Below are 14,144 nucleotides of genomic sequence, written 5' to 3'. Positions count from 1 at the left end.
AATTCAGAAAAAGATAATAAAGCTTGACTTCGGGATTGATCAAAGCTGTATAAAGCTTCACTGCCGTTTGATCCCGACCTTCAAGTTCAATCATTTTATTATTAACATATACATATACATTCGCAGGTAAGGCGAAAAACAACGTCAGAGCAGTCCACTGTTCCACCAGCCTCTGAGAGACGGCCTCAAACGCTAACCAGCGAGTTGCAGATGGGTACAGGAGTGCATGCTCGGCTACTTCACAGAACTTTTGGAATTCCTTATACTCACAGAGTCGTTTGGCACTATTCGATACGTACGTGTAAATATCATTGCTGAATCTGACGATCTCTCTAGGTAACTGCTCACAAGCACTAGCAGAGCATAGTGCAAAACTCTGACAGATGCATCCGAAAATAGCCAGCCAGGGAATATCTTTCTTTATGAGGGCTGCAATATTAATTTTTTTTATGACTTTATACTCAAATCGCTCGAACACCTCCAAAAACTCAATGCAAAATACAAAAAACTGAAAATTCTACCAAATCCTGAGATCCATCTCCCGATTTTCTTCCGAATCTTGAGAGCCATCTCCCGATTTTCTCCCGAAAATTGGAAAGATGCTACAGATTGTTTGAAAAGATAAGTGGAAACACTGCCTGGCCATGGTTTGTACAAGGGCAAATTCAAATTGGTGGATCTGTCTAAGTTTTCTAAAAGTAGGCTCTATTTTAATACATATATTTCTTTTTGATTATGGGTTAGGCATTGGCTGGCTGTTTTTGATGTGAAACAGCAGGCCTATCATGAGTAGTCTTGGTAGGGTGTAACACCCCAGCACCAGGCTATAGCCTACAGTGGCTAATGTTGAAATTTTGTATTATAATTTATCTTGGCGACTATCATTTTAGTATACCAACTGGTAAAATTCTACTTTAGGGATATCCACTCTTTGTGCAACATTTATTGTTAACTAGGCTAGTTGGCAAATTTAAGTGTTGCTGGGGAGAAGTTATCAGTCAACTAGTTGGAAAATGAAAGTTTTGCTGGGGTGAAGTTATTAGTCAACTAGTTGGCAAATTTAGATTTTTACTATACAGATGGGTTAAATTTTCCAACTAGATGACTAAAATGTTTTTAATTATAAGGAGATTGGATAGTACCATTCTATATAAACTTATAAACTAATTTTTTCCAATAGTCAAAGGGTGGAGTCCCATTTTATATTGCTAAGGATTACAGCAATAAACTGTAAAATATAATTTTATTCTTGTAAAAATTTAATATCACTTCTAAATTCACTTTTCACAAGCATATTTCTATCAACATCTTTTGAAGAAATACTTCTAGGTGAGGGCAAATCCAACCAGGATGAAGTTATCTCCTGGCTCCCATCTCTGGGTTTATCTCCCTGACCTAAAATTGCTTACCCTATGGTTCTGAAAATAAAAATTATCCTTAAAAAAAACTGCTGATACTTACAGGTCTCAAATGATACTAAGTTTTAGAATTTTTTTGCTGTTTTTGATATTTTACTTAAAAGTACAAATATAAGCGTGAACTTAAAATTAATGCATGAAATATTTTTTTTCACAGAATTTTTGTTGTTATTTGGAATTACTTTGTCAGGAGCTTTCAAGTGAGGTGTTACATGACTATATTCAAAAAAAAATATTATTTTTACTGTTAGGCCTATTGAGGTGGAGACAGACCAATTTTGTTACTTCATTTTTATTCAAAAGCTATCAATCAGCACATCATTTGAAAGCTATTCTTCTTCTAAACATGTTTCAAAGGTTGTTTTCTATATCAAACCTCAAAGGGCCACACACATCCTCTTTTGCCTCCCATCTCCCCTTTCCTCTCAAACCCTCCTTGTCAAAACAAGAAAAATGATAATTTGTAAAAAGATTCTTTACAGTAAGATATATCTTAAATGGAGAAGGCTTCCTTCCCTAGGAATGTCCTAGCTATATAAACCCTCCTACCTCTGAATGTAAGTACCTCCCAAAGAAAAACATGGCAAATTCAAATTTGGTTCAAAAACTATTGGATAAAACTTGGATATTTAAAATCTTTATGTCAGGAGCTTTCAAATGAGGTGTTGCATGACTATATTCAATTATATTTTGTTTTTACTGTTATGGAGGTAGGGTAGTCTAGAGGTAGCCCAAATGAGGTCTTTCATTTTTTATCAAAGCTTATCAAACAGCACATCATTTGAAAGCTATTCTTCTTCTGAATATCATTCTAGTGTTGGTTTCTAAATCAAACCTTTAAGGGCAACACAAATCCTCTTTTGCCTCCCATGTCCCCTTTTCTTTCAAACCCTCCATGTCAAAACAAGACAATAAAATTCATAAAAAGATCCGTTACAATAAGATATTTCTTAAATGAAGAAGTTTTCATTACCTAGGATTGTCCTAGCTCCATAAGCCCCCCTCCTACCCCTGAAGATAAGTACCTCCTACAGAGAAACACGGCAAATTCAAATTTGGTTCAAAAATTATTGGATAAGACTTGGATATTTAAAATCTTTATGTCAGTAGCTTTCAAATGAGGGGTCGCATGACTATATTCAATTATCTTTTGTTTTTATTGTTATGGAGGTAGTCTAGAGGTAGGCCAAATGAGGTCTTTCATTTTTTGTCAAAGCTTATCAAACAGCACATCATTTGAAAAGTATTCTTCTTCTGTACATGTTTCTAGCGTTGTTTTCTACATCAAACCTAAAAGGGCCAGACAAATCCTCTTTTGTCCCCTATCTCCCCTTTCCTCTCAAACCCTCTATGTCAAAACAAGAAAAATGAAAATTTGTAAAGAGGTTTGTTATAGTAAGATATATCTTAAATTGAGAAGTTTTCATTACCTAGGATTGTCCTAGCTCCATAAACCCCCTACCCCTGAATATAAGTACCTCCCAAAGAAAAACATGGCAAATTTAAATTTGGTTCATAAACTATTGCATAAGACTTAGATATTTAAAATCTTTATGTTAGGAGCTTTCAAGCGAGGGGTTGCATGACTATATTGAATTACATTTTGTTTTTACTGTCATGGAGGTAGGCCAAATGAGGTCTTTTGTTTTTTGTCAAAGCTTATCAAACAGCACATCATTTGAAAGCTATGCTTCTTCTGAACATCTTTCTAGTGTCGGTTTCCACATCAAACTTAAAAGGGCCACACAAATCCTCATTTGCCTCCCATCTCCCCTTTCCCCTCAAACCCTCCATGTCAAAACAAGAAAGATGAAAATTTGTAAAAAGATTTGTTAAAGTAAGATGTATCTTAAATGGAGAAGGTTTCCTTGCCTAGGAATGTCCTAGCTCCATAAACCCCCCTACTCCTGAATCTAAGAACCTCCCAAAGAAAAACATGGTAAATTCAAATTTGGTTCAAAACTATTGGATAAGACTTGACTATTCAAAATCTTTATGTCAGAAGCTTTTAAATGAGGTGTTGCATGACTATATTCAATTATATTTTATTTTTACTGTTATGGAGGTAGTCTAGAGGTAGGCCAAATAAGATTTTGCGCATTTTGTCAAAGCTTATCTAACAGCACATCATTTGAAAATTATCCTTCTTCTGAACATGTTTCTAGCGTTTTCTTCTACATCAAACCTAAAAGGGCCACACAAATTCTCTTTTGCCTCCCATTTCCCCTTTCCTCTCAAACCCTCCATGTCAAAACATGAAAAATGAAAATTCATAAATAGATTTGTTATAGTAAGGTATATCTTAAATTGAGAAGTTTTCATTTCCTAGGAATGTCCTAGCTCCATAAACCCCCCTACCCCTGAATATAAGGACCTCCCAAAGAAAAACATGGCAAATTTAAATTTGGTTCAAAAACTATTGGATAAGACTTGGATATTTAAAATCTTTATGTCAGGAGATTTCAAATAAGGGGTCACATGACTGTATTCAATTATATTTTGTTTTTACTGTTATAGAGGTAGTCTACAGGTGAGCCAAAAGAGGTCTTTCATTTTTTGTCAAAGCTTATCAAACAGCACATCATTTGAAAGCTATCCTTCTTCTGAACATTTTTCTAGTGTCGGTTTCCACGTAAAACCTAAAAGGGCCCCACAAATCCTCTTTTGCCTCCCATCTCCCCTTTTCTCTCAAACCCTCCATGTCAAAACAAGAAAAATGAAAATTCGTAAAAAGATTCTTTATAGTAAGATATATCTTAAATGAAGAATGTTTCCTTCCCTTGGAATATCCTAGCTTCATAAATCCCCCTACCCCTGAATATAAGCACCTCCCAAAGAAAACATGGCAAATTCAAATTTGGTTCAAAAATTATTGCATAAGACTTGGATATTTAAAATATTTACGTCATGAGCTTTCAAATGAGGTGTCGCATGACTATATTTGGTTATTTTTTATTTTTTACTGTTATGGAGGTGGTCTAGAGATAGGCCAAATGAGGTCTTTCATTTTTTGTCAAAGCTTATAAAACAACACATAATTTGAAAGCTATCCTTCTTCTGAAAATGTTTCTAGTGTCGTTTTCTACATAAAACCTAAAACGGCCCCACAAATACTCTTGCCTCCCATCTTCCCTGTCCTCTCAAACCCTCCATGTCAAAACAAGAAAAATGAAAATTCGTAAAAAGATTTGTTACAGTAAGATATATCTTAAATGGAGAATTTTACCTTGCATAGGAATGTCCTAGCTGTATAAACCCTCCTACCTCTGAATGTAAGTAACTCCCAAAAAAAAACATGGCAAATTCATATTTAGTTCAAAAACTATTGGATAAGACTTGGATATTTAAAATCTTTATGTCAGGAGCTTTCAAATGAGGTGTCGCATGACTATATTCAATTATATTTTATTTTTTACTGTTATGGAGGTGGTCTAGAGGTTGCCCAAATGAGGTTTTTCACTTTCTGTCAAAGCTTATCAAACAGCACATCATTTGAAAGCTATCCTTCTTCTAAACATGTTTCTGGTGTCGGTTTCCACATAAAACCTAAAAGGGCCCCACAAATCCTCTTTTGCCTCCCATCTCCCCTTTCCTCTCATACCCTCCATGTCAAAACAAGAAAAATGAAAATTCGTAAAAAGATTTGTTACAGTAAGATATATCTTAAATGGAGAATTTTACCTTGCATAGGAATGTCCTAGCTGTATAAACCCTCCTACCTCTGAATGTAAGTAACTCCCAAAAAAAAACATGGCAAATTCATATTTAGTTCAAAAACTATTGGATAAGACTTGGATATTTAAAATCTTTATGTCAGGAGCTTTCAAATGAGGTGTCGCATGACTATATTCAATTATATTTTATTTTTTACTGTTATGGAGGTGGTCTAGAGGTTGCCCAAATGAGGTTTTTCACTTTCTGTCAAAGCTTATCAAACAGCACATCATTTGAAAGCTATCCTTCTTCTAAACATGTTTCTGGTGTCGGTTTCCACATAAAACCTAAAAGGGCCCCACAAATCCTCTTTTGCCTCCCATCTCCCCTTTCCTCTCATACCCTCCAGGTCAAAACAAGAAAAATGAAAACTCGTACAAAGATTCTTTATAGTAAGATGTATCGTAGATGGAGAAGTTTTCCGTGCCTAGGAATTTCCTAGCTCCATAAGCCCCCTACCCTGGAATATAAGTCCCTCCCAAAGAAAAACATGGCAAATTCAAATTTGATTTAAAAACTATTAGATAAGACTTGGATATTTAAAATCTTCATGTCAGGAGCTTTCAAATAAGGTGTCGCATGACCATATTCAATTTTATTTTATTTTTTACTGTCATGGAGGTAGTCTAGAGGTAGGCTAGGCCAAATGAGGTCTTTCATTTTTTGTCAAAGCTTATCAAACAACACATCATTTGAAAGCTATTCTTCTTCTGAACACGTTTCTAGTGTCAGCTTCTACATCAAACCTAAAAGGGTCACACAAATGCTCTTGCCCCCCGTCTCCCCTTTCCTCTCAAACCCTCCATGTCAAAACAAGAAAAATAAAAATTCGTAAAAAAATTCGTTATAGTAAAATATATCTTAAATAGAGAAGTTTTCCTTGCCTAGGAATGTTCTAGCTTTATAAACCCTCCTACCTCTGAATGTAAGTACTTCCTAAATAATAACATGACAAATTCAAATTTGGTTCAAAAACTATTGGGTAAGATTTTGATATTTAAAATCTTTATGTCAGGAGCTTTCTAATGAGGTCTCGCATGACTATATTCAGTTATATTTTATTTTTTACTGTTATGGAGGTAGTATAGAGGTAGTCCAAATGAGGTCTTTGATTTTTTGTCAAAACTTATCAAACAGCACATCATTTGAGAGCCATCCTTCTTCTGAACATGTTTCTAGCGTTGTTTTCTACATCAAACCTAAAAGGGCGACACAAATCCTCCTTTGCCTCCCATCTCCCCTTTCCTCTTATAGCTTAAATGGAGAAGTTTTCATTGCCTAGGAATGTTCCATAAACCCCATACCCCTGAATATAAGTACCTCCCTAAGAAAAACTTGGCAAGTTCAAATTTGGTTCAAAAACTATTGGATAAGACTTGGATATTTAAAATCCTTATGTGAGGAGCTTTCAAATGAGGTGTCACATGACTATATTCAATTATATTTTATTTTTTACTGTTATGGAGGTAGTCTAGAGGTAGCCCAAATGAGATGTTTCATTTTTTGTCATAGCTTATCTAACAACACATCATTTGAAAGCTATCCTTCTTCTGAACATGTTTCTAGCGTTTTTTTTCTACATCAAATGATTCTTTGACTGAATGTTATCTATAGTTAGGCTCTTATACTTCCGTTATTGACAAGGATCATTATTTACTTACCATTCATTACTATTAAGAATTTGATTTTTTTTTCTCCAACCAAACCATATAGGAAAACTTTGTGGAAAGCTGGTTAGGGGTTACTCAGTTACAAATTAGAACTTATATTTTCCTTATTATGAGTCAAAATCTATTGGCAGGCAGCCAACAATGGGGCAACAAACATTTTTTTTATGGGTTTTCCCCATTCTGCTCTCTTTCCTTTGGTTTCCTTCTAATTACTTTACAGTCCAAAATTTCCAGGGGGGGGCATGGCCCCCTGTCCCCCCTTGTCGGTGCCCAAGCGTGCTAGATAACAATATTAAAAAATCGTCTTTTGTACAGTAATTTTCTGTCTAAACAGCAATCTTTTTCCTTTTTTTAAGATTCTTCTCTGGAAAGAATTCACTGTACCACAGCAGAAATATACATAACGAACAATAGTGAAAAGTTTTTGTAAAATTGATATAATATCAAAGCGTGCTAGTTGGTTATAAATATTTCTGCTGTTGTGCTGTACGAAGATTCATTCTTTGCTGGTAAAACAGCAATAAAATCATAAACCCAAAGGGAAATCTAGCCTAATTAGTGGAAACTTACAAGCAAAGGATATGCACTTGATGGGTGTCATAAATAATTTTTACGTCTAAGACGTTGTGTAGCGTACTTGCTAAATTTTATCCTGAGCAGCGATCAAATCAAAAACCCCAGAGATTCTTTTCCATTAAAAAACAATGATACATTTGTTGGAAGTGGTGATGTAAGATCTTGGCACAGACTGATTTGACAGTTTGACAAGATTCTATGGTTTCATAAAAGTACACTGGAAACACCATGAACTGTATCGGATTCAGGGTGGAAGCAGTGGAAACAACCACCCCCCCTACCAAGATTTTTCTGGAATCCTCATTTGTTTTTTCTTGTTTTTATCTTTTTTAAAAATAAACTTGTCAATTGGGTAAATTATTGGCACCCTTGTCACATTGCCCCTTACCCAAGATGTCGCTCTAGATCTGCCTTTCGACACGAGTACCCAAGTAACTAATTTGTTAGATTCTTTAAATTAAATAAAAAACAAGTTTTTTTTAACTTAAAGTAAGGAGCAATATTAAAACTTAAAACTAACAGAAATTATTCCGTATATGAAAGGGGCTGTCCCCTCCTCAACGCCTCGCTGATGCCAAATATGCATTCCCAAGTTACCAAATTTTACCAGGTTACCATTCCCGTGTTGAAAATCTTGAAACTGATTGCTGACGTGTCGACTTTTCTGAAAACTTATTACAATAATGTAAACGGTGAACTGATATTTATGAAGGTAGTTATTATTCTCCTTAAATTATATTTCAATGTTTAATAGGTAGTGTTGTTGATTTAGCCTGAATAATATAAAATAAAGACGGACAGTAAAATTTAGGCTATCAGTACCTAATTAACACAATTACGTGGACATCCATTTATCTATTATTATTTATTGTTTGAAACGGCTACACGAAGCCGTATAGAAAAGCAAAAATCTCTTTTAGATGTCAGTGATATTATGGATCGAATGCAGGACGAGGTGGGGTTACAATATTTTAACCACCATCCCCACAATTTTTTTTACTAGCAAATTCGTCAAAAAATGTAAGTAAAATGAATTTCTTTCCAAATTTAGCTCCTTGATGATGCCATACAGTTACGTAGATAATATTACGATTCAATATTGATAACAGATCGGTCGGATAATCTTGAGAAAACAAGGAATTATATATTTCCAAGTTAAGCAGTCAAATCGCTGGGGAGCAGTCACTTATTTTGTTGTCTCGCTTTCTTTTTTTTTTACTTAGTCATGGTTGCAGGGATATAGTACGTAACTGGCAGAATACATAGTAACTGTAAGTTTAAATACACGGCTCGAATCCTTAAAACCCACTAATTTATATGGAAGCTAAAATTGTATATTGTTAGATCTATGCCATGTTTCCACTTCCTATTTTTCAGAATTCTAAAACCCTGGTTATAAAACACATTTCCAATACCAAAATCGTTAAGATAACCCCCCCCCCCCAGTTTTCTAAATTCTGTCCATATCGTTTTTAAAGCCCATTGCTATACTGACTTTTAAGGCCAATTATTCAAGAACGCCTATTTTCAAACTGAAGACCAGATACTTTTTTTATTGCCTCTCTTTAAAACGTTTTAAACATTTGTTTTCATTAACAACTTCTGAGCTTAAGCTTGTACTTGATAAATAGATTTTGGAGAACCATGTGTGGTATACCGTCTCTGCACGTTTGGCACATCAATTAGTATCACATGGGCCCAAACACTAACCCTCCCATTTTTAAAGGGAAAGAAAGATTTATTACGCAAATCAACACAATATCAGGGTATTTTGAATCGGAGTATGGTGTCAAAATCGGGTAGAAGCTTTCTTAAACAAAACATCCTGTCTGTAATTCTAAACCCGAAGACTGAAAAGAAGAGACCAAAAGATTCTTTAAATAAAACGGGGGGCTAATGAAACATGTTTAGAGCTAAGTACGTGTGAACAGCCAAGGGTCTACAGGATGAATGAAAATTGATAAGAACAAAGGTTGGGTTCTAGGTGTTTACCCCCCCCCTCATTTAGTCTACCTCTTAACTACCTCCATAACAGTAAAAAATAAAATATAATTGAATATAGTCATGCAACACCTCATTTGAAAGCTCCTGACATAAAGATTTTAAATATCCAAGTCTTATATAATAGTTCTTGAATCAAATTTGAATTTGCCATGTTTCACTTTAGGAGGTACTTACATTCAGAGGTAGGAGGGTTTATAAAGCTAGGACATTCCGAGGCAAGGAAAACTTCTCCATTTAAGATATATCTTATTTTAACGGATCTTTTTACGAATTTTCATTTTTCTTGTTTTGAAATGGAGGATTTGAGAGTAAAGGGTAGACGGGAGACAAAAGAGTATTTGTGTGGCCCTTTTATGTTTGATTTAGAAACCGACACTAGAATAGAATAGCTTTCAAATGATGTGCCGTTTGATAATCTTTGACAAAAAATGATAGACCTCATTTGGGCTACCTCTAGACTACCTCCATAACAGTAAAAACAAAATATTATGGAATATAGTCATGCGACACCTCATTTGAAAGCTCCTGACATAAAGATTTTAAATATCTAAGTCTTGTGCAATAGTTTTTGAACCAAATTTAAATTTGCCATGTTTTTCTTTGGGAGGCACTTATATTCAGGGGTAGGGGGTTTATGGAGCTAGGACAATCCTAGGTAATGAAAACTTCTCCATTTAAGATATATCTTACTATAACGAACCTCTTTACAAATTTTCTTTTGTCTTGTTTTGACATAGAGGGTTTGAGAGGAAAGGGGAGATGGGGGGCAAAAGAGGATTTGTCTGTCCCTTTTAGGTTTGATGTAGAAAACAACGCTAGAAACATGTTCAGAAGAACAATACTTTTCAAATGATGTGGTGTTTGATAAGCTTTGACAAAAAATGAAAGACCTCATTTGGCCTACCTCTAGACTACCTCCATAACATTAAAAACAAAATATAATTGAATATTGTCAAGCGACCCCTCATTTGAAAGCTCCTGACATAAAGATTTTAAATATCCAAGTCTTATCCAATAATTTTTTAACCAAATTTGAATTTGCCATGTTTCTCTGTACGAGGTACTTATATTCAGGGGTAGGAGGGGTGTTTATGGAGCTAGGACAATCCTAGGTAATGAAAACTTCTTCATTTAAGATATATCTTATTGTAACGGATCTTTTTACGAATTTTAATTTTTCTTGTTTTGACAGGGAGGGTTTGAGAGGAAAGGGGAGACGGGAGGCAAAAAAGGATTTGTGTGGCCCTTAAAGGTTTGATTTAGAAACCGACACTAGAATGCTATTCAGAAGAAGAATAGCTTTCAAATGATGTGCCGTTTGATAAGCTTTGATAAAAAATGAAAGACCTCATTTGGGCTACCTCTAGACTAAAAACAAAATATAATTGAATATAGTCATGCGACACCTCATTTGAAAGCTCCTGACATAAATATTTTAAATATCAAAGTTTTATCCAATAGTTTTTGAACCAAATTTGAATTTGCCATGTTTTTCTTTGGGAGGTACTTACATTAAGAGGTAGGAGGGTTTATATAGCTAGGACATTCCTAGGGAAGGAAGCCTTCTCCATTTAAGATATATCTTACTGTAAAGAATCTTTTTACAAATTATCATTTTTCTTGTTTTGACAAGGAGGGTTTGAGAGGAAAGGGGAGATGGGAGGCAAAAGAGGATTTGTGTGGCCCTTTGAGGTTTGATATAGAAAACAACCTTTGAAACATGTTTAGAAGAAGAATAGCTTTCAAATGATGTGCTGATTGATAGCTTTTGAATAAAAATGAAGTAACAAAATTGGTCTGCCTCTTTGCAAAGCACTTACATTCAGAGGTAGGAGGGTTTATATAGCTAGGACATTCTTATGCAAGGAAAACTTCCCCATTTAAGATATATCTTACTGTAACGGATCTTTTTACGAATTTCCATTTTTTCTTGTTTTAACATGGAGGGTTTGACTGGAAAGGGGAGATGGGAGGCAAATGAGGATTTGTGTGGCCCTTTTAAGTTTGATGTCGAAACCGACACTAGAAACATGTTTAGAAGAAGGATAGCTTTCAAATAATGTGCTGTTTGATAAGCTTTGACAAAAAATGAAAGACCTCATTTGGCCTACCTCTAGACTACCTCCATAACAATAAAAACAAAATATAATTGAATATAGTCATGCGACCCCTCATTTGAAAGCTCCTGACATAAAGATTTTAAATATCTAAGTCTTATTCTTATGCAATAGTTTTTGAACCAAATTTAAATTTGCCATGTTTTTCTTTGGGAGGTACTTATATTCAGGGGTAGGGGGTTTATGGAGCTAGGACAATCCTAGGTTATGAAAACTCCATTTAAGATATATCTTACTATAAAAAATCTCTACAAATTTTCTTTTTTCTTGTTTTGACATAGAGGGTTTGAGAGGAAAGGGGAGATGGGGGGCAAAAGAGGAGTTGTCTGGCTCTTTTAGATTTGATGTAGAAAACAACGCTAGAAACATGTTCAGAAGATGAATACTTTTCAAAAGATGTGCTGTTTTATAAGCTTTGATAAAAATGAAAGACCTCATTTGGCCTACCTCTAGACTACCTCCATAACAGTAAAAACAAAATATAATTGAATATTGTCATGCGACCCCTCATTTGAAAGCCCCTGACATAAAGATTTTATATATCTAAGTCTTATGCAATAGTTTTTGAACCAAATTTGAATTTGCTATGTTTTTCTTTGGGAGGGACTTATATTCAGGGGTAGGGGGGGGGGTTATGGAGCTAGGACATTCCTAGGCAAGGAAAACTTCTCCATTTAAGATATATGTTACTATAACAAATCTTTTTACGAACTTTCATTTTTCTTGTTTTGACATGGAGGGTTTGAGAGGAAAGGGGAGATGGGACGCAAAAGTGGATTTGTGTGACCCTTTTAGGTTTAATTGAGAAAACATCGCTAGGAACATGTTCAGAAGAAGGATAGCTTTCGAATGATGTGCTGTTTGATAAGCTTTGACAAAAAATTAAAGACCTCATTTGGCCTACCTCTAGACTACCTCCATAACAGAAAAATAAAATGTAACTGAATATAGTCATACGACACCTCATTTGAAAGCTCCTGACATAAAGATTTTAAATATCCAAGTCTTATCCAATAGTTTTTAAACCAAATTTGAATTTGCCATGTTTTTCTTTGGGAGGTACTTATATTCAGGGGTAGGGGGTTTATGGAGCTAGGGCATTCCTGGGCAATGAAAACTTCTCTATTTAAGGTATATCTTACATTAACGAATCTCTTTACGAATTTTCATTTTTCTTGTTTTGACATGGAGGGTTTGAAAGGAAATGGGAGGCAAAAGAGGATTTGTGTGGCCCTTTTAGGTTTGATTCAGAAAACAACACTAGAAACGTGTTCAGAAGAAGGATAGCTTTCAAATGATGTGCTGTTTGATGAGCTTTGACAAAAAGCAAAAAAATTCATTTGGTCTACCTCTAGACTGCCTCCATAACGATAAAAAATAAAATATAATTGAATATAGTAATGCGACTCCTCATTTGAAAGCTCCTTACATAAAGATTTTAAATATCTAAGTCTTATGTAATAGTTTTTGAACCAAAATTTGAATTTGCCATGTTTTTCTTTGTGAGGTACTTATATTCAGGGGTAGGGTGGTTTATGGAGCTAGGACATTCCTAGGCAAAGAAAACTTCTCCATTTAAGATGTATGTTACTATAAAAAAAATTTTTACGTACTTTAATTTTTCTTGTTTTGACATGGAGGGTTTGAGAGGAAAGGGGAGATGGGAGGCAAAAGAAGATTTGTGTGGTCCTTTTAGGTTTAATGTAGAAAACAACGCTAGAAACATGTCCAGAAGAAGGATAGCTTCCAAATGAAGTGCTGTTTGATAAGCTTTGACAAAAAAATGAAAGACCTCATTTGGCCTACCTCTATACTACCTCCATAACAGTAAAAATAAAATATAATTGAATATAGTCATTTGACACCTCATTTGAAAGCTCCTGACATAAAGGTTTTAAATATTCAAGTATAATCCAATAGTTTTTGAACCATTTTTTAATTTGCCATGTTTTTGATTGGAAGGTACTTATATGCAGGGGTGGGGGGTTTTTGAAGCTTGGGCATTCCTGGGCAATGAAAACTTCTCTATTTAAGATATATCTTACTATAACGAATCTATTTACGAATTTTCATTTTTCTTGTTTTGACATGGAGGGTTTGAGAGGAAAGGGGAGATGGGAGGCAAGAGAGGATTTGTGTGACCCTGTTAGGTTTGATGTAGAAAACAACACTAGAAAAATGTTCAGAAGAAGGATAGCTTTCAAATGATGTGCTGTTTGATAAGCTTTGACAAAAAGCAAAAAACCTCATTTGGTCTACCTCTAGACTACCTCCATAACAATAAAAATAAAATATAATTGAATATAGTCATGCAACACCTCATTTGAAAGCTCCTGACATAAATATTTTGAATATCTAAGTCTTATGCAATAGTTTTTGAACCAAATTTGAATTTCCCATGTTTTTCTTTGGGAGGTACTTATATTCAGGGGTAGGGGGGGGGGTATGGATCTAGGACATTCCTAGTCAAGGAAAACTTCTCTATTTAAGATATATGTTACTATAATAAATCTTTTTACGAACTTTAATTTTTCTTGTTTTGACATGGAGGGCTTGAGAGGAAAGGGGAGATGGGAGGCAAAAGAGAATTTGGGTGGCCCTTTTAGGTTTGATGTAGAAAACAACACTAGAAACATGTTCAGAAG

General features: G+C 34.7%; 1 protein-coding gene across 1 annotated transcript in view; it reads left to right on the top strand.

The window, feature by feature from the left end:
- Positions 1-636: 636 nt before the first annotated feature.
- Positions 637-14,144, top strand: part of LOC148951600 (uncharacterized) — a 41,675-nt gene continuing 28,167 nt past the window's right edge. The window contains exon 1 of the mRNA XM_089091159.1: positions 637-698. The gene's annotated coding sequence lies outside the window, so the exon portion shown is untranslated. The remainder of the gene's footprint in view (positions 699-14,144) is intronic.

This window comes from Artemia sp. Qi Xiang Cuo, chromosome 6 (genome assembly GCF_049724085.1).
Source record: "Artemia sp. Qi Xiang Cuo chromosome 6, ASM4972408v1, whole genome shotgun sequence".
Classification (NCBI taxonomy): Eukaryota; Metazoa; Arthropoda; class Branchiopoda; order Anostraca; family Artemiidae; genus Artemia; species Artemia sp. Qi Xiang Cuo.
The sequence above is the reverse complement of the archived record's forward strand: the minus strand, read 5'-3'. Positions and strand labels throughout refer to the sequence as shown.